The sequence below is a fragment of the Miniopterus natalensis genome, chromosome 6 (assembly GCF_054644295.1).
Source record: "Miniopterus natalensis isolate mMinNat1 chromosome 6, mMinNat1.hap1, whole genome shotgun sequence".
NCBI lineage: Eukaryota > Metazoa > Chordata > Mammalia > Chiroptera > Miniopteridae > Miniopterus > Miniopterus natalensis.
The window spans coordinates 46,636,870-46,657,049 of record NC_142086.1 but is presented as its reverse complement, the minus strand read 5'-3'; the positions used below and the strand labels follow the sequence as shown (position 1 = coordinate 46,657,049).

The following is a 20,180-nucleotide window of genomic DNA, read 5'->3' as shown; positions in this document are numbered from 1 at the left end:
ATACAGTGTTTATATACATTCTCCAGAAAAGGATTAGAGGATTTCTCATAACAGTTTAGGAAACACTGCCCTACACCACGCTGTTACTATAAATGATACACAAAAAATTTACCCAACATAATCCGTACAATCCACATTATGCAACCCCGATGCTGAGACACAGCGGCAAACATCATAGGTCATTCTGAAGATCAGCAGTAAGCTTCGCATCTCAAAATGCAGAAGCATGTGTGGTGGGGGAGGAGGGATGTGGGTAGGCGAGGGTCAAAGGTGAGCTCCTCTCTGACATGCAGAGTCTAGCTCCGCGGATTTGGGGTTTAGGGCTGGTCAGCTTTTATAAATATGCATTGATTGTGCTTCCGCGATAATGTCCTCGATCCTTGCCCTCAAGGAGATCACAGTCCAGTAGGGGAATCGGTGTATAAAGGCCTGAGAACTGTGATAGATGCAATGACAGAGTATGCGCCACACGGCAAAGTTAAAGGTACTGAGGTGGGAGAGAGTGAAAAGTTGGGCCTGGAGAAGGGGAGCAGAGAGGGAGGCTAGAGCAGCTTCCCACAGGGGCCCCTTGCATGGGCTATTAAAGGTCCAGATAGCTGAATGGGGTGAGGGAGGGGGAACCACATGTATGTAGACAGACAGGGGAAGAACAACATGGCATCTGAGGGCAGCATAGGTGGTTGAGTGTAGAGCGAGGGAAGGGGGAGTCGCAGGGTTAGCGGGCAGGGGTCTGAGTGCGAGGGCTCTCTGCGCCAGGCTGAGGTGTTTGGCCTTCACCTGTGAGGTCTAAGGAAAGGAGCTAGCCCCATCTCTCTCAGACACCCCTACAACCCCTGACTACGCAGAACCAGCCGCCTCCTCAGGTGGGACTGAGATTCCAATGACCAAGTCGATAGGCGGCATTTGGAGGGTGGGGGCGCTGAGTTTCGCATTAGCCTCTTCTACCACATACAAATTAAAAACGGAAACCAAATGCCTGCCTGCAGCCTAGAGAAGCTATGCTTTCTGAGATGGAAAAATGTTGACAAACCCATCCTCACAACTCTTTATAACTAAGATAACAGACCCTGAGAAGTGAGGCAATATGGCCCAAGGCGGCAGCAGAGCCAGGATGAGACCCCGCATCTCCTATACCCAGGACCAGGGCTTTTTTTAAAGCTTTCGGTTAAGTGATACATGTCAGGAGCTTATCATCAGGCTATGTGCCCATTCATTTCTTATCACACATTTATTCACTCTCTTCTGTCAACTTGATTTTAATGACTGAGGATTCACAAATGAGCAAAACCTGGTATCTTTCCTGGACGAGCTCAAGTAAAAGGCCGGGGCTACTAACTAGACTATGAGGGGCTCTGGTGGCTCTGGGGTCTGGAGAACATGCTGGGTGAAATGGGGTGGTCATTGTATAGCTTCAGATGATTATTATCTGAATACCATCTGAGTGTTGTCTCTCAAGATTTTTCCAAGAGAGACTGGAAATCTAGATTTTTTGAGTAAAATGTTTTGATTTTTAAAACGCTGTAAGGGTCAAACAAAATCGATCTGCAAGTGAATTTGACCTCCTGCTGCCATTTTGTGATTCCTTTTCTAAACCATTGTTCTTGATTATTGCTTAAGGATCTCCCAGGGGACTTGTTAAAAATACAGAATTCTTGGCTACATCCCAAGATATTTGGAACCAGTAGGCTTGGGTTTGGGACCCTTTTATCTCCACTTATCACAAGCACTTCCAATGCAGGTAGTCACTGACCGCACTTTGAGAAAGCCTGATCTAGCTGCAGTGTTTCCCACCTAGAAGCTTCCATCTCTTCCTCCCTCTTCATCTTGGGTCCAGACAGATGATTTATGCAGCTGATAGTTGAATTAGGAAACACTGTTCTGGAGGCCAAGTTTCACACATTCATTTCATCTCCATGATGACAAGCAGTCCATGCAGACTCAAAGAAGGAACAGCAAAGACAACACAGGAAAGGGCAGAGGTGCGCAGATAGTGTGTAGGAGGCTGGAGACACAGAGAAAGCCAGAGTGAGAAGGGAGTCTGGGACCCAAGATGTTGAAGTTAACTGTTGCATCACAGCCATCCGGTGGGGGTGTGGGCTCCAGAGGAACTCCCCTCTATTATACACCGACCATATCCCCTGTTCCTAGCTCTTCAATTTCTAATCTAGTTAGATGCTTGCTCCACGAGGAGATGGCCCAGGAGCCTATCAGAGGAGAAATGATTCTCTGGGTGGCAGCAACATGTCTTCCTCCCTCCCAGTAGACTACCTGAGTGATTTTCACTTAAGAGCAACTGTTCGGGACCATTTTTGGATACTCAGCAGGGCACAGGCTTCTTCATAAAGTATAGGCTTTAAGTAAAAGAGTATATATAGGTCACTGAAAAAGCATAGCTACAAGTACTGCCTTAACGTGGCCTCTGCTCACCACTCCAGTCCCATCTCCACATCTAAAATGTTCCCCAAATCCTTAACGTTGGAAATTTCACACTCACAATGCTATTTCTCATCTCCGTGCCTTTATTTACTTATTTCAGCATTTCTGGAGTTTATTCTAGTGCCTGGCACGTATCAGAGGCTCACTAAACATTTATTGAATAAATGAGGTTTAACCACTTGGGAACTATGCAACCTTCGCAAATCACTTAAACTTCTGGAGCCTAAGATTTCTTCATCTGCACAAGAGCTAATGATACCTCCTCCCTAAGGCTGTTAGAAGAATAAATGAGACAGCGTGCACGAAAGCATCGCACATAGCAACTGGCCCATTGGAAGTAACCAGTAACTTTTTTAAGAGCTAAAAGACGATTTAAGAAGTTATCTATTCCAGTCTTCTGCTTTCGTCATCATCAAAAAACACTATGCCAGCCTTCTCACGCTGCAGGATCTAAATACCATTTTATTTATTTATTTTTAAAATATGCTTTTAAATTGATTATTTATCTATTCATTCATTTTTAAAAATATATCTTTATTGATTTTAGAGAGAGGAAAGGAGAGGGAGAGAGAGAGACAGAAACATCAATGATGAGAGAGTCATTGATCGAGCCCACAACCCGGGCATGTGCCCTGACCGGGACTCAAACCCGGATCACCTGGATCCTAAGTCGATGCTCAACCGCTGAGCCACGCCCGGCCGGGCCTCTATTCACTCATTTTTTTTACGGGCGCCAGGACCAACAATCACTAACTGCCCAAATACCAAAAAATTGTGCTTCCAAAATCTCTTGATGTTGATTCCGCACATAGAGCAATCGGGCTGCTCTACGTGTGCCACTTACCACAGAAGCCCTTTTCTTAATTGATTTTTTTAGAGAGGGAGAGAGAGAGAAAAACGTCAATTGGTTGCTTCCCGCACCCTGACCAAGGATTGAACCTGCAACTCAGGCATGTGCCCTGACCAGGAATTGAACCAGTGACCTTGCGGTGCACAGGACAGTGCTCAACCAGCTGAGCCACACCAGCCAGGGCTCTAAATACTGTTTTAGATTAAAGGAAGAAGGTGGTAATCTTGTGTCTCTTTCTGGGGATGCACACTAGTTAGGTTTCGATTTGAAGAACCACCCTCTCAAGGGCAAGGTCTCCTGGGCCACACCAGGTAGGTGAGCAGATTACATATGAAACCAATGAAAAAATGCTCGCTTTACATGGAGCATTTCTCTTGAAACAATAAACACTCAAGAATTCCACCACTTTCTAAATCAGGAAGGAAAAAGGAAACAGAATCAATGATCCCAGACTGATTATTTTCTAAAGATAGGATATTATTCCTAAACTCTCACCCATCAGTACTTTTTACTTCCCACCCTTACTATAATATCCACTTGCCCTTGTAAGTAGGAGTGGAGGAAGAGTGAACAGGTTTAGCAGAGAAAAAGAGTCGGTTGGGTAAACTGGCTATTCTTTCGTTGTAACGATTTAAAATAAAATCAACATATCATATTAGTATCTTTTTTTTTTTTTTACCTTAAACTTGCCCTTGAAATAAAAGTAGAAGCCATAGAAGGTCTTTACATCTGGCACATGAGCCTCTCCAAGTCTCATTTAGGACTAAAGTTTGCCTTTTTAAGGCAAACCAAAGGAAGCTGCCCAAACCTAGAGCATAGAGGACCCATCCTCAGGGCACATCTCTGAACATCTCAGTTCAATGTAGTTCAACACGTTTTTACTGCCTACTGTCTCGGGCACTGTGTTACGAGCTGGGGAGACAGATATTAATGAGACATGGTGCTTGCCCTAAAGGAGCTCCCTCACTGGGACCCACCTCCTAATGATGTCCAGGTCTATCAGTGGGTGTGCAGAGTGAGGATCACACATATGCCGACTCTCCTGTGCCCACAGGTGATGCTGCTACGTGACCACGCTCGCTCACGGCCCAATGCAGCCTCAGAATTGTTCTCAACATAGCACATCTGATTAACCACTTGGCCAAGAGTTGAATCTATCCCTGAAGTTGGCTGAGTATGGGCTTTGGAAATAAGCAACTCTAAATGAAAACCCCAGCTTCAGCCCATACTATTTGTGCAGTCTTGGGAAAATCTCTTACCACTTCTTGAACTTCAGTTTCCTCATGTGTAAAATGGGACAATCCTCACAATAACATTATAAAGTTGGTACTATTACTGTCCCCATTTTGCAGATGGGAAAACTGAGGCACAGATAGGGTAAGTAACATGCCCAAGGTCACAAAATATAACGAGGGAGAGCTAAATTTTGAAGCCAGGAGGTTTATTTTCAGAGCCCATCCTGGCAACTTCTAGGCTACTCTGCCTCTTAGGCTGGTCAAATGATCTTTGGGAGCTAACAAGCACAAACTGCCCGACTCAAATGAGGTATTTAATAGAAGTTTCATTAAGAGACATATTCCATTGGCTGAGACTTCAGCTCTAGCTAGAGACAGTTTTTTTGGTCTTAACATAAGAAAGGCTGTTGTGGGAAGACCTGCTGGATTTGTGACTATACAGGCTCATATCATATTTAAACTATTTGGCAAAGAGTCTGACTCTTGAAAGAAACTCATCTGATAGCTGAAATATGAGTCAGAGATCACTTGATTACAGAGTCCAGCCTTCTCTGGCTTAAAAAAATCCACTGTTGGGGAACATTGTTAAAGTCATTATCTTTTCCCAAGATGATTTCATAGTGATGGAGGCATGGGTTTAAAAGTAAAAGCAGAGCCTGGCCGGTGTGGCTCAGTTGGTTGGGTGTGGTCCCATGCACGGACGGGTTGCTGGTTTGATTCCTGATCAGGGCACATGCCTGGGTTGCAGGCTTGATCCCCTGTAGGGGGCATGTGGGAGGCAGTGAATCAATGTTTCACTCTCACATAGATGTTTCTCTCTCTTTCTCTCCCTTCCTCTCTCTCTAAAAACCAATAAAAAAATATTTTTTAAAAAAGTAAAAGCAGAAAAGAAGGCAAACCTTGATTTAGAACTGAGCCACAATAAGTGGGCTCATATTTGTAGAACTCTTAGAACAGTCCCTGGCACCTATTAGACACTAGTTTTTGTTTGTTTGTTTGTTTTCTTTTTCTTTTTAATATGTCTTTATTGATTTCAGAGAGATGAAGGGAGAGGGAGGGAGACAGAAACATCGATGATGAGAGAGTCATTGATCGGCTGCCTCCTGCATGCCCCCCACTGGAGGGTCAAGCCTACAACCTGGGCATGTGCCCTGACTGGGAATCGAACCCTGATCTCCTGGGTCCTAGGTTGATGTTCAACTGCTGAGCCACACCCGCCTGGCTAGATGCTAGTTTTGTGTTTCACAAACAAATACAGTATTGACACGTGGGTGTGGAAGGAGACCTAGTTAGAAACACCCACATTTGGGTGGCAATTGAGCTTCTTTCCACACTTACGCCTCACTGGCTTTAGAAAAATAATTTCATTTCTGAACCTCAGTGTTCTTGCTCGTGAAACAAAAATCATAACAATAACTAACTCAAGAGGGTTGTTGTAAGTAGCAGATGAGACCAGTGAGATATTAAGGATGAAAATATGTTATTTGTAAACTATAAAATGCACTTTACAAATGTCATTGCTGTTACTATAATTTTTTATTCAGAATTCCTGTGAGTGAAAGGACTAGAAAGGTGTCCTGAGGCAGAGAATCAGATTTCTGGTGCTGGTGGGATTATCTGCCTGGATTATCTGCCCTTCTCTCCAGCCCCCTCCTTGGCACACCCCTACTCCTAGCTGCTGGCCCCGCCAAGTAGGGAATAGGGGAGAGCTGTGTCCCTGGCACCCGAAGTTGGAACACAGAGTGCCCTCTCTCCCTCTCTTACAAAATCAAGGCCGTACAGAGTTATTGGGAGTAAATGAACAGTGCGTCTAGTGTGCCGGGTTAGCAACGTTCAAGATTAGATAGACTTTCGCGGACCGGCCTAAGAACCTGATGACCCAAGGTAACCTCATTTCCATGGGCACTGGCACTGTGAGTTTTAAATGACTGGCTTTGTAAATACGCTTTGGTAACCACAACCTATTTATTCCAGAAGTGGGGGCTGTTTATACAGAACCAAATTGAACTGCTTGAAATATGGTAGGTACTTCAGAAAAGAATACAAAGCCATGGCATTCTAGAAATTGTGACATATTACCCCATGGGGAATTCCCTTTTCTTTTTTAAATTTTCTTTTACTGTTTGGGAGAGAGCCATAGTTACCTAATGATTTGTCTCTAGATTAAATCAAGGTGGAAAACAAGGGCCTCATCAAAAGTGTGTGAAGCCCTGGCCGGGTGGCTCAGTTGATTGGAGTGTCATCTTGTACACCAAAAGGTTGTGGGTTCGATCCCCAGTCAGGACGAAAACGGGAGGCAATGGATGATATTTCTCTCTCACATTGATGTTTACCCCCTTAAAAATAAATAAAAACATATCCTCAGATGAGTATTAAAAAAAGTGTGTGAAAGACAAGACTCTATGGATGCCGTCTGTAGGAATTAGCTACCACAGAGGGTAAAAAGCAATATAAAGCCACCAGGGAAAGATGTAACTGAAAGGCAATAAGGAGGAAGCCTTTATATGGCACATGAGTTCAAGAGGGAAGCAGAAACCTGCAAGCTGATGAAAAGCCTTTACAAATATAGCTTTTAATCAACTTTCCAGCATGCCATGAATAGCAGAGACCTGGTCAATTCTGCCTACAAATATTTAGATCAGGTTTCTTTACCTGAAATAATGTGAGAAGGTAACTAGCATCAGATGTTATTTCATTTTCATTCCCTGTAACCCCATCAGGTAAGTATTAACAAGCCACCTTTAACAGATTAGAGAACTGGCTCTTAGGGATGATTTGTAGTTTGCCCAAGGTCACGCAGTTATAAAATGGCGGAGCCAGGATGATCTGACTTTACTCCAAGGTCATTCGCCCACACCGTGTCACCTCCGCTGCGCAGCTTTATGCAAGAGCCACGCTACTGAACTTCCACAAGGTAGGCTGGGGAAGAATCAGTCTGGAATGAAGGAAAATTTGGTTCTCATACATTTGGTAGGGGAGTTCAGATACCTTTAGCTGTCTGACAGCTGATGAATATTTTATTTGGGAGATGCTTGTCTTTCTGGTTCACTTATTTATTATATATATATGTGTATATATATATATATATACACACACACTCACACACACACACACACATACATACACTCAGGTGAGGATTAAATTTTTAAAAAATAGTACAGAAGCTATCATAGGAACAACACATTATTTTACGAATGGAGATTTCTAATTTTCTTTTTCTTTTTTTTTAAAAAAAATATATCTTTATTGATTTCAGAGAGAGGAAGGAAGAGGAAGAGAGAGATAGAAACATCAACGATGAGAGAGTCATTGATCGGCTGCCTTCTGCACGCCTCTGACTGGGGATCGAGCCCGCAACCCAGGCATGTGCCCTGACCCGGAGTCGAACCGGGATCTCCTGGATCCCAGGCTAACGCTCAACCACTGAGCCATGCCCAGCTGGGCTAATTTTCTTATGATAAACTATGAACATGCTTATACAGGTGTTCAATAGATTGCCTATGAAAAATATTAACTTCTTAAAATGGTCTTTAAAAAACTAGATGACCACCTTTTAAAAATATATATATATTTGTATTGATTTTAGAGTGAGAGGAAGGGAGGGAGAGAGAGAGCACAACATCGATTGGCCGCCTCCTGCACACCCCAACCGCAATCAAACCTGCTACCCAGGCATGTGCCCTGACTGGGAATCTGAACCCACAACCCTTCGGGGCACAGAGACGATGCACCACACCACACCAAAGAGTTCTGATTGATTAGGTCCATGCGAATCCAGGGGAAAGATTCTACTCAGGCTCTGCCCTGGTGAAAATGTTGCCCATGACTTGGATGAGTACAGGTGACCACCTGATGAGTCTGCAGCTGATATGAAGCCAGAGGAGGCAGTGAATGGAGAGGATGTCAGGATCAGGATCCAAAGAGAGCTCATCAGGTTGGAGCAATGAGGAGAATTTGGCAAGATGTAAATGAACAGGAGAAAAGCCAAGTATCCAGGTGCTAGGTGGGGAGATGGGCTTTCCATAGCACACATGTAAAGGATTTAAGCCTAGGTTAATGTACAAGGGCAGAGAGATGTGCTTAGATGACTAAAGGCTGTATTTAAAGAAGCATAATGTCAAGAGTTAAGGGAGATTACTGACCTGATCCACTTCATAGAAGCCTGGCCACCTGTACAAGCTTGCTTCCTCCTATATAGGCACACCCTATAAGATAACAAATATAAGGGGATGTACAGGACAATAAAGACAATTGAAGTCATGTCTTTAAAGGAATTGAGTATATTTATTTAGAATTGAAGATTCTAAAAGAAAAGACATTTATGGTGACATGATCTCTGTCTTGAAATAGTTTGAGCTCTGACATGCACATGTGGAATGAACGTGGGCCTTTTGGCAGGAACATTTTGCAAGGAAGACATCCCTCAGAGAATGATAGAACAGATGACACCCAAAGGCCCTTCCAGTCCAGACAGGCTGTGACCTCGACCCTCTGACATGTCACAGGACCCCTCTGGGTCCTATTTCCTCATTTACGAAACGATCTCTAAGCAGAACTCTGATCTTCAAGCTCTTTTTCTGCTCTGACAGACTGTGTTTAGGGATCTCTTTTTCTTTGAGTTTTCGCACAAACTTGGCATTAATTCATACTTGTTCCCCAGGCTGCCTGGTTCCATTAAATGAGAGGAGTGGAAAAAGTGTGTGCTGCTCTAGAAGAGGCCAAATGAGGATAGAGAACCTGCTGTTATGGGTTGAATTGTGTCCCTCCAAAATTTATATGTTGAAATCTTAAGCCCCAGTATCTCAGAATGTAACTGTATTGGGATATAGGCTCTCTAAATAAGTAATTAGGTTAAAATAGGTCATATGTGTGGGCCTAATCCAATATGAATGGTGTCCCTGTAAGAAGAGGAAATGAAGACACAGACACGTCCTTGAAGACACAGGAGAGAATTGACAGGTCTTTATGGTCAAACAAGTCAGGAAATTGAGAAATATAAGCAGGTAAGATAAAGATCCATTACTTAACTCTTTTATAGACACTTGCTGGAAGTTTCTGTGCTTATCTGATGGCTCGCAAGACCTGGCAGTGGAGGTCTTTCTACTTAAAATCCAACAATGTGTGTGAGAAAATATCTTCTTAACAATCTAATTTAGGGCAAAGCTGTATTTATTTTTATCTATTTATTTATTTATTTTTCTTCTTTATCACAAAGTTAACCCATTTAGTTTTTAACCACTACCCAATAAAATATTATCAACACCAGAAATATCCTGTCTCCTCAATATTACTCTGCCCTGGTTCCTCCCAATAGGTAACATGATCAGGGCAAGGCTGTATTTATTTTTACTTTTTTAAAAATATGTCTTTATTGATTTCAGAGAGAGGAAGGGAGAGGGAGAGAGACAGAAACATCAATGATGAGAGTCAGTGATCGGCTGCCTCCTGCACGCCCCCCACTAGGGTTCAATCTCGCAACCCGGGCCTGTGCCCTGACCGGGAATGGAACCGCTGTGATCACCTGGATCCTAGGTTGATGCTCAACCACTGAGCCACACCAGCCCAGCCAAAGCTGTATTTAGATCCAGGAAGAAGGTAGTTCTACAAATAATGTCATTCTATATTAAACGACCTAAATTTTATCATGCAATTAATTATTTTGCTTAGACTCATTCAAGGGCTCCCCTTACGCTTAGAAAAAAGTCCGAATTTCTGATCCTTGACTACATCTCTAGATTCACCTTCTATTATGTCCTTTTGAGCCCTGGTATCCCCAGCCTTCTGTGGGCTCCTCTTACACCTCTTCTCCCTCATCGCTGGATGTGTTCTTCCCTCTACCTAGGTGATTGCCTTACTTGGCCTTCAACTCAGCCTCGAAGTTATCAGTTTAAATATCACTTTTCTCAAGAGGCCTTCTCTGATTGCTACATTAAGTAAACCACCACCCACTCACTCACCCACCCATTTCTCCTCCAGCTCCATACTTACATGTATCTTGACAATTCTCACATTTATTTTAAATTTCTTGTTTAATATCTGGCTTCCTCTATGCGTGGGCTTTGAGGGCAGAGACTGTATCTTGTTTATGGTTGTATCCTTTGCGACTAGCAGAGTGCCTGGCATTTAATCCATGTGCAATAAGCATCTTTGGTTAATGACTACAGTAAAGGTTTTCTGAGAATAAGAAATAATTTTCATGGGCTTTGAAAATCTGAAACCATCTTATCTCTTTTCCTTTAGGCAGATCTCATTTTAGTACAAGGAGATGGGGATCTTCATCCTAAACTCCCCTAGAAAAGGAAAAACAAGAGCACTCTTGATAGTTCATCTTTGGATCCCATATTGGGAACCTTTGGATAAATCTGACTTAAGTCCATCCTACTGCATGATCTTACCTCTCTCTTACTAACTATGCACGTTACCAAACCTCTAGTTCTTTACCAATTAACTTATTATAGAAAGTTACTTCCACATCATTAATCACTTGACCTTGCCTCTCTGTTCCCTGCCCTAACAGACTCAGCCATCTTCCAGCTGCCAGCTGGGCAAAGAGGCTTGTTTTCAATTAGACATTCTACTCTATGAGTTTAGTATTCAGAAAATTAATGACAATTACCCTGGTGGAGATCTGGTGGCTAATGTACGGAAAGATGAGAGGATCTGATCCTCTGGCTAGTGTCAGAGACATCACAAATGCCGCAATCACAATTGACACTGAGGCTGCTGGCACTGAGGACAGAAGGGTGGCAAGAGCAGCCACCCTTCAGAGCCAGCCCAGAACATACCACGCAGCTGGGGCCCACTGAACGCAGAGTCCTGGCCTGAATGTTGTGGGGAGATGCCAGGCCAGGAAGGGATAAGACATTTTCCCTTCTGAAAGGTCCCCATCATTTCTTCATGCCACATGCATTTACAGAGGCCTGCTCTGCCCAGGCTGTGTTAAGTGCCCAGGACCTAGTAACCTGCCTTCTACGTGCTCAAAGCCTGGGGTGGGGGTGAGGAGGGAGAAGTTTCTTTATGAAAGAGATAATTTCTGTTCTTATGTTATCGAAGATCGACATTAAAGACTTCATGAAATGCAAATATAGTCCCATAGAACACATAGCACTTATCCAGCATCCTGGGGAAAAGACTGAAAAGAGGGCCCATGGCTGCCCTAGCTGTTTTGCTCAATGGTTAGAGCCTCGTTCTGAGGACTGAAGGGTCTCTGGTTCGATTCTGGTCAAGGGCAGGTACCTCGGTCACAGGCTCGATTCTCTCCACCCCCACCTCCCATCAGCAGGCAACCAATAGATGTGTCTCTCTCACATAGATGATTCTCTCTCTCTGCCTCTCTCTTCTACTCTCTCTGAAAAGCAATGGAAAAAGTATTCTCATGTGAGGATTAAAAAACAAAGAGGGCCCAAGGCAAAAACATCAAATAGGCAAAAACAAAACAACCCCCCATCAATGTAACCAACCCATTCCCAATTCTCAATTCCTTGCTGCCATGAGCCTTTCCTTAATGCTGGTATCCCTGGGTTCCTTCCTGTTGAACAATTTTCGACTACTTCACCATCCCAGTTGTCCTCTCCTAGATGGAAAAGAGATTGAACTAAATCCATTTGTTCCAGGGTAAAGTGGCAAAGGAGTGGCTAGGAACCCCACCCCCAACCCATATCACCACCACCAGGCATGAAGGCATTTCTCCAGGAGCCAGTGCTGAGTTATCCAATAAGCACACCAGGAAAGCAACACCTCTCCCAAATGTCTCAGGTTTGAAATGACATTTCAAAACAGTTTTTCATTGGGGAAAACCAAACTTTATTGGGTATCTTTTCATTTGTTTCATAGGTTGGCATTATTATTATTTTTTAAATATATATGAGAAACACCATCTTTCAATGCTTAGGGTCCCAAAGGCGCAACTCCTTCCCTGCCAGGGGCTTTATGGGCACATCTGCGGCCTCTGTCCAGCCACCACCCAGGGGAGCTATTCTAAGGAGAGGGATTCCAAGTCATGCAGAAGCAGAGGGATGTTGGGGAGTGAAATGATGCTAAAACTTGCAAAATAAGGTGAATTTAATCTGGATGGGTTTCCTCATAAGAGTTTACTTACTTTCTAATGAGATTCCAATCTATAAACTTTATGGACACTGTTCCTGGGAGATGGTCTACTATATAAAAGGAGTTCTGGGATCAAATAATTTTGGGAAATATTGTACTTCTATCTCCCTTATGAAGATTTATGATACACATTAGCATATTAAGTACTCCAAGAACTTCTGCAATAAAGGAACTAGTGTAACTAAAAAAAAAATCAAATGTATTTTCCAAATGTATCTGTGGTAGGCAGTTAGACAGACATGAGCAGAGCAAGGAGGATGGCCAGATACAGAAGGTCACCAGAGTGGAAAGCCCTGGATGCCTAGCAAAGGACAATCATAGGGTGGGACCTCATCCCCAGAGTGACCTTTCCTACCCTAGCATATTGCTGGTCATGTGGTTTGGACACCCGATCTTTCCTCCCTAGCAATAGTATCTTGGCCTCAGTCGTATTTCAGCTCCAGGCCCAGAAAAGCAGCAAAACCAGACAAGCAAAGCCACGGCTGACCTCAGGACCAGCTGCATTGGGTAATGACCCCCTGCCCTGGTGGTGACCAATCAATCAGTGGAGACCTAGACCCTGAAAGAACACACCTGGAAAGCTGCTGAATATTCTATTGAGATCTTCCTCTGGGACTTTCCCTAAAATCTCTGCTTTTAAAACCCTTAGGTCAGAGGACTCAGCAAGCTCTCCCTTCTGGGAACACACATGTGCCTTCCCCCTCTCCCTCCCTCCTCCCTCCCCCTCCCCTCAGGCATGCCACCTTTACCTTCCTCACTTCTAAGCTCCAAGGGCTCTCTCTTCCCTTGCCTCTATAGCCTGTTCCTAAACCCAATTTGTCTATGAAATAGTTCTTCTACCTCTGTAATTTTCTGAATAAATACTCTCTTACAGTTTGAGTCTTGGATGTTAATTCTTTCCTAGCCAGAACTCAAGTACTGAGGTTGCTGAACCCAGGCCCGGTCCGACCCCATCTGGTGCTGTTCCAGACACCTCAACATACCTAATAACAGCAAGAAAAATTTTAAATCAAGCATCACTTATTAATAGCCTATAATATTGTGTGGAGCACATATTGAAAACCACTAACCTAGTATTTACCTTCTGCGTGTGTGATGGGATGCAAGTTTTTCAAGAGGTATTGGCACATGTGCTGTTAAGAACATCATACCCACGTGACTCCACAATAAAGCATCAGTAATTGGCTTTCTTTTTTCTCCCTCATCAGAGTATTCACCACTTGATGATGGAAAGGTCATGTGACTTCAGTTGATTCTGCATTTTTATGGGCTTCTGTCAGCAAAACACTACCTGCACTAGCCAAGTGAGTCTAAAAAATGGAAAAAGTGAACCCATCACCTTGAAGGAACATGTGTTCTCATTTTATAATACAGTTTTAAGAGCTCGTTTTACTGTCTACTGGGTATTTAAGCAAAATACTTTTAGGTTCAATAGAGATTCAGGGGAGAGGTGCTGGAAGAAGCAAAGAATGGGAGAAAAAAATTATTTTATCAAAATCTGAGCACAGCAGCTACTCCACTCTGTTCCCCAACCTTCCTCCCCCCTGTCAAATAAAAGCTCTGAGTGTGTCTATTATTTTACTCCCACAACAAGCCTTGAGGTTGGCAGGGGAGTGTTTCTAGTGAAGTGCTTGCTGCCTTGGAGTCCCTTAGCTGAATCACCCCACTGGAGTAGGAGATTGCAAAACGATTTCTGTCTAAGCAGGAGGCAGGGGGGAGAGGCTCCTGGTTAATTGAAACTGTTTCACCACAGAAGTAACATCTACTGTGAATGTGAACATATTTTCTTCTCAGAATTTCTTTTTTCCTTCTTTCCTTTTAAAAAAAAGAAAATTAAAAAATTGTGGATCCACAGCTCTAATCTCACAGCATCGCAGATGGGATCAGTATTGCTCCCCTCGACCCAGCTCCCAGTTTCTCTGTGGCCTGTCTTCTTCATTCCAGCTGCCATAGCTGCAGGCTCATAGAGAAAGCTTTAGGAAAATAAATCACCCTTCCCTTCTCTGTATAACAGGCTTAGAAAGTGAAAATGAGCCCTGACCAATGCGGCTGGGTTGGACGTCTTCCCATGCCCTGAAATATTATCTGTTCAATTCCCATTCAGGGCACATAACTGGTTGAGGGCTCCATCCTTACTCAGGGGCATGCAGGAGGCAGCCAATCAATGGCAACTCTCTCATCATTCATGTTTCTATCTCTCTCTCCCTTCCTCTCTCTGAAATCAATAAATATATATTTAAAAAAAAAAAAATCACAATGACAGGAATGAGTCATGTTGGGGCTACAGTTAACTTACTGAAAGCCAGAAAAAAGGAGGCCTTGGCGACAGGTTCAGGGGGTAAGCCTGGGATGAGGTGCTGCTGTCTGCTGCTCCCCTGGCTGCAAGTCTCATGGGGACCCTTAGAGTTTATGCAAAATTTCACTCCGGAGAAAGAAAAGGTGTGGGCGTGCTCCAGAGAGAGCCAGAGCTGGGTCTTTTGTCTTGAGGGGTTTTATTTTATTTTTTAAATATTTTTTATTGATTTCAGGGAGAGGAAAAGATATAGAAACATCAATGATGAGAGATTGGCTGCCTGCTGCATGTCCCCCACTGGGGGCCGAGCTTGCAACCCAGTCCATAGGTTGAAGCTCAACCACCAAGCCAACACTGGCTAGGCGGTCTTGGAGGTTTTTATCTCTCTTTTGCAGGTGGGAATCTTAGGGGTGATCTTGGGGGACGGCTTCAGCAGAATATTCATCAGCTTTCCAAGTGTGTTTTTTTATATGTTGATGTACCAAAATGAGTACATAGAGGGATCAGGGTCATTTTCTGGTCAGCTTTGCCTCTATCTTAGATTTGTTTGTTCTAATTGGTGGTTTTTTTTTGTTGTTGTTATTTATTCCCCTGATTTCATCTTTCCTTGTGATTGGCTGGCACTAATGGCACTAATTGGGTCTCTGTTGTCTATCTCCCTGACCTGGGTGATTTAAGCTATTTCCTCTCTGGTTAGAGAGGAAAGGTGTCAACCATTTGCTCTCAAGTGTCCTTGGTTAGGGAAGATAAGGTCTTGTGCAGAATGTGCCAACACTCAAACTTGAGTACCTTGGACTGTATTTTTAATTATTAATTAATACCTGTCTTTCCATTTGAGGTGTAAACCATTTGCTCTCAAGTGTCCTTGGTTAGGGAAGATAAGGTCTTGGGATTTACTGGCTGGCTGTAAATTGCTTGACTTGTTTGGCTCTATGTGCCTAATCATCTGTCTCAGTTTCCCTTTTCCCTCTGGTCAAAAATTCTCCTAACATCTAATTATCCTGCCTCAAGTTGCTATATCAGTCTGTTGTGCATTTGGTTAGCATGAGCCAGTCCCAAGTCTCATCGCCACTGGGAGCAATGACAAAATAGTTTCTGAGTCTCTAAAACTGAAGCTTTTTCCACACTCCATGTTGTCATCTTTGGGTTTGCATGTTCCTCCTTTACACCTGCCATTGCTCCAATGAAGGCATCCACTCACAAGGCTTCTTTTCCTTGGAGTTTGAATGATCATGGATTAGGGTGACTTACTTCTACAGCTGGCTGACCTCATTGATTACATAGAGATCCTCATCTTACCCAGTATTGAACTATAAAAGGGTAACCCTAAATCCTTTAGACTCTATATATTACAACAGGCTATTACAACAGCTTTCATACCAGTTTTTCTTGAGCAGAGTTTGAAATTTATTCCATAAATAATGAAAGGCCTTTGGAGGTTTCAGAGTTTCAAAGGAGCATGATCTGAGTCATGAACTGTGACACATGGAAGTGGAGAGGCCTGTAAGGACAATACTTCCCTACTGCAAATCCAATCTACCCCCACACACCCTGCCACCCCCATACAGTTTGTATCATTTACTTCTTTTATCCCCATTGCCAATACCCTCATCCAAGGCATTAGGACTTCTCACCTTTTCCTTTAACAGCCTCCTATCTCCCTGTTTCTTTCTCTCTCACCAAAATCAGTTCTCTATGTGGCAACTGGAGAATTAATTTTTAAAAAAATAGCTTTATTTTCAGTATATTCACGAGATTGTGCAACCATCACCGCTATCTAATTTTAAAACATTTTCATTACCCCTCACAAAACCCCCACACCCATTTAGCAGTCATTCTCCATTCCTCCTTTTTCCTAGACCCTGGCAACTATGAATCTACTTTCTGCCTCTACAGATGTGCCTATTCTGGACATTGCATATAGATGGAATCACACAATATGTGGCCTTTTGTGTTTTGCCTCTTTCATTTTCTGTTCCTTTTCATGGTCAAATGATATTTCATCATACAGATACATCATATTTACATTCCCGCCAGCAGTTTATGAGGGTCCCAATTTCTCCACATCCCTCATCGACACTGATTATTGTCTATCTTTTTTTATTGTAGTCATACTAGTGGGTGTAAAGTGCTATCTCATTGTGGTTTTAATCTGTATTTCCTTGATGACTAATGATGCTGAGAATCTCTTAATGTATTTATTGACCTTTTGTATTATCTTATTTTTTTCAGATTAAGCCAATTTCTTTTTAGCTTACTTTGATGACATAATAAAATGGAAGAGAAAATAACACAATCAGAAAAGTATTGGGTAGAATTTAAAAAATCTTTTACTTTGCTTATCATATTTAATATTTCCAAGACCATTCTGCTGTAAAGGATCAAATGCATCACACCCAAAGGTGTGCACTCACCAGCTGTCTGAAAACAGAGGGGGCCGCTGGTGGCACAGCTCCAAAAAGTCCTCTAGGCCCTGTCACTGAGGCTGCTCAGTCACAGGCTGCCTGAAGGTCATGGCCATTCATACAGGAGTAGGAGGATCTTCTGACAGAGGAATGATGAAGTTAGGAAGGAGGGTGTTCCTCCCTTCCGAAGCTTTGGTATTTAGCCATGTCCTCTGGAAATACTTTAGAAAGTTCTCGAATCAACAGGCTTTTAAATTTATAGTTAAGAATACATTCTCAAAGGAGACTGCACTTTCAACACTATAGTACACATCCACCAGGCAAAGGAAAGCCATGGGACTGCAGAGTGACTTTCACAGGTGTTGGAAAGAATGACACCAAGTGACAACAGAGATGAACTGAAGATAAACCACACAGTCTCCACGTGCTACCGCCAACAGGAAGCCTCTGCATCACAGGCATACCCTGGAGTTGCAGAGAACTGCAGCAGGACCAGGTAGAACACACATGGACCACAACCCTTCATGATGTCAATCTTGCCTTTAACTTGTTCATGTTTCCCTAGAGCCTTCTCCAGGCACTCTTTGGTGTGGAGTTGTGGCTTTTGACCTTGATCTGTATATTCAAAAACTTCTAAATGTTCAGTAATATCATGAAGTTACTGTCGGCACTTCTCAATATCCTGTAAGCCAGTCACAATAAAATTCAGTTTTTGTTTGAGCTCTGCCTGGCTCCTGGGATGCTGCTGATGCCGAGCTGCCAGATGTTCTCCACAGACTTCTTCAGGTGCTCCTCCAGGTGGTCACCTTCTTTGCCAAGGCCCGACAGTCATCATCTCAATAGGCATGGCCCTGCTCCCTGCTCCCTGCTCCCTGCTCCCTGCTCCCGAGGGACCATCACTTCCATTTCCCTTGTGCATTTCCTTTGGAGAAATCTCTATGTGGCTCCTTTCTCCATTTTTCAGTTAGCTTACTTATCTTTTTTTGTTTTGTTAATCCTCACCCAAGGATATCTTTTTTAAAAAAATTGAATGTATTGGGGTGATATAGGTTAATAGCCTTACTTATCTTTTTATTAATGAGCCATCAGAGCTTTTTACATATTCTGGATATAAGCCCTTTATCAGATATATGTTTGCAAATATTTTTTTCCATTACATGGGTTGCTTTTTCACTGTCTTGATGGTACTGTTCGGAGCACAATTTTTAACTTTCATGAAGCCAATCTTTCTTTTTTTGTCACTTATACTTTGACATGTATCTGAAAAGGTTTTGCCTAAGCCCAGGTCATGGAGATTTACTCCCATTTAAAAAATTTATTTTTTATTTTTTATTTTTTTTATAGTTTTGGCTCTTACATTTATGTCTTTGATCCATTTTGAGTTAATTTTTGTATATGGTGTGAGGTAGGGGTCCAATTTCATCTTTTTGCATGTGGATATCCAGTCGTCTCAGCACCATTTGTTGAAAGACTAGAGAGTTATTTTTAAAATATAGAGTGGATCACAACTCTCCTCTGATTAAAACCTTCAGTGATTTTCTATTGCTTTTACAATAAAATACAAATTTCTCTGCCTATCACTTTACTCTCATTTCACACCACGCTCTCGCTCTTGCTTACCATGCTCTAGGCCCTCAGGTCTCTCATTTCTCAGAATAAGTGGAGGGTGCCTTTCCCTTAGCTTCCTCCTCTTTCTTCTTCTCTCACTTTATTTTTTAAAATTTTTATTGTTTAAAGTATTACAGATGTCCCCTTTTTTCCTCCACTGATCCCTTCCACCCTGCATCCACCCACTCCCAGGCCTTCCCCATACCAATGTCTGTGTCCATAGGTTATGCATATATGCACATAAATTCTTTGATTGATCTCTCCCCACCCACTCCTCCACCCCCACCTTCCCTCTGAGACCCTTGTCTGTTCTGTGCTTCTATGTCTCTGCTTTGTCTCTCACTCTAAATGTCATCTCCTCATGGATGACTTTCCTCCACTATGCTTGTAAAGTAGGTTCTCCATCCCATCCCACTGTGCAGTCAGCTTGGCATCATCATCAGCTCAGCAGCCAGGCAGAGCTCCACCAAAAACTGAATTTTATCATGATTGGCTTTATGATCCCCTTTTATTTTCTTTATAGCTTATCAATATATTTATATTTATTTTGATGCTTTATTTTTTAGTTTGAGTACTATTTCTTTTCATCTACCATACTGTTTTGCATATGGCATACATTCAATTCACTCAAGTTTTTAGAAACGAGAATTCACAATTAGAAGGGACTTTAGAAATCACCTAGTCAACCACTGTTATTTTACAGAAGCAAAAACCAATATCTAAAGAGGGTGAAAGATTTGTCTGGGTTAAAAAGCATACCTAGCTTTCATTCTAAGAGTTCTAATATTGGCAACAGTTTCTTTTTCAATTATAGCACTTATTTACCTTATTTCAGTGTCATGCATTTATTGCAAAATTACTACAAGTTTGTGTTTTTTTTCCCAATTTCTGATAGAAATGACTATTTCTCTAAGCTTTCTTCCTAAAATGCCTGAAACGGGGCCTCGAACGTTGGGCAAGAACCTGGTTAGGAAGGCAGTCAGGCACACTCAACTCCAACCACTCCTTTGTTTCGCCCTCCCCGGCGGTCCCCCCTTCTCCTCCCTCCCTCCGCCGCCCCCTCCCTCTCGCGTTTTCCCCACCAGCCAATCCAGCACCGCTACCCCCGGAGGCTCCGCCCTCTCCAGGGCCGCGTGCCCTGCTCCAAGATGGCGCCGGGAGCTTCTGCCCTAGGGGAAGTGAGCTCACGCAACTCCGGAAGGGAAGGCGGGGAGCAAGCAAGCGGGTGTGTGACCCTCCGCGGAGCC

The 20,180-nt window shown here is 43.0% G+C and overlaps 1 non-coding gene and 1 pseudogene across 1 annotated transcript; both read right to left on the bottom strand.

Moving 5' to 3' along the window:
* Positions 1-3,162: 3,162 nt before the first annotated feature.
* LOC148092898 (U11 spliceosomal RNA) lies at positions 3,163-3,296 on the bottom strand. The gene has a single exon (XR_015714721.1). It is a non-coding gene; the product is annotated as a U11 spliceosomal RNA (small nuclear RNA).
* Positions 3,297-17,556: 14,260 nt separating this feature from the next.
* LOC107527353 (mediator of RNA polymerase II transcription subunit 10 pseudogene) lies at positions 17,557-18,153 on the bottom strand (annotated as a pseudogene).
* Positions 18,154-20,180: the final 2,027 nt, after the last annotated feature.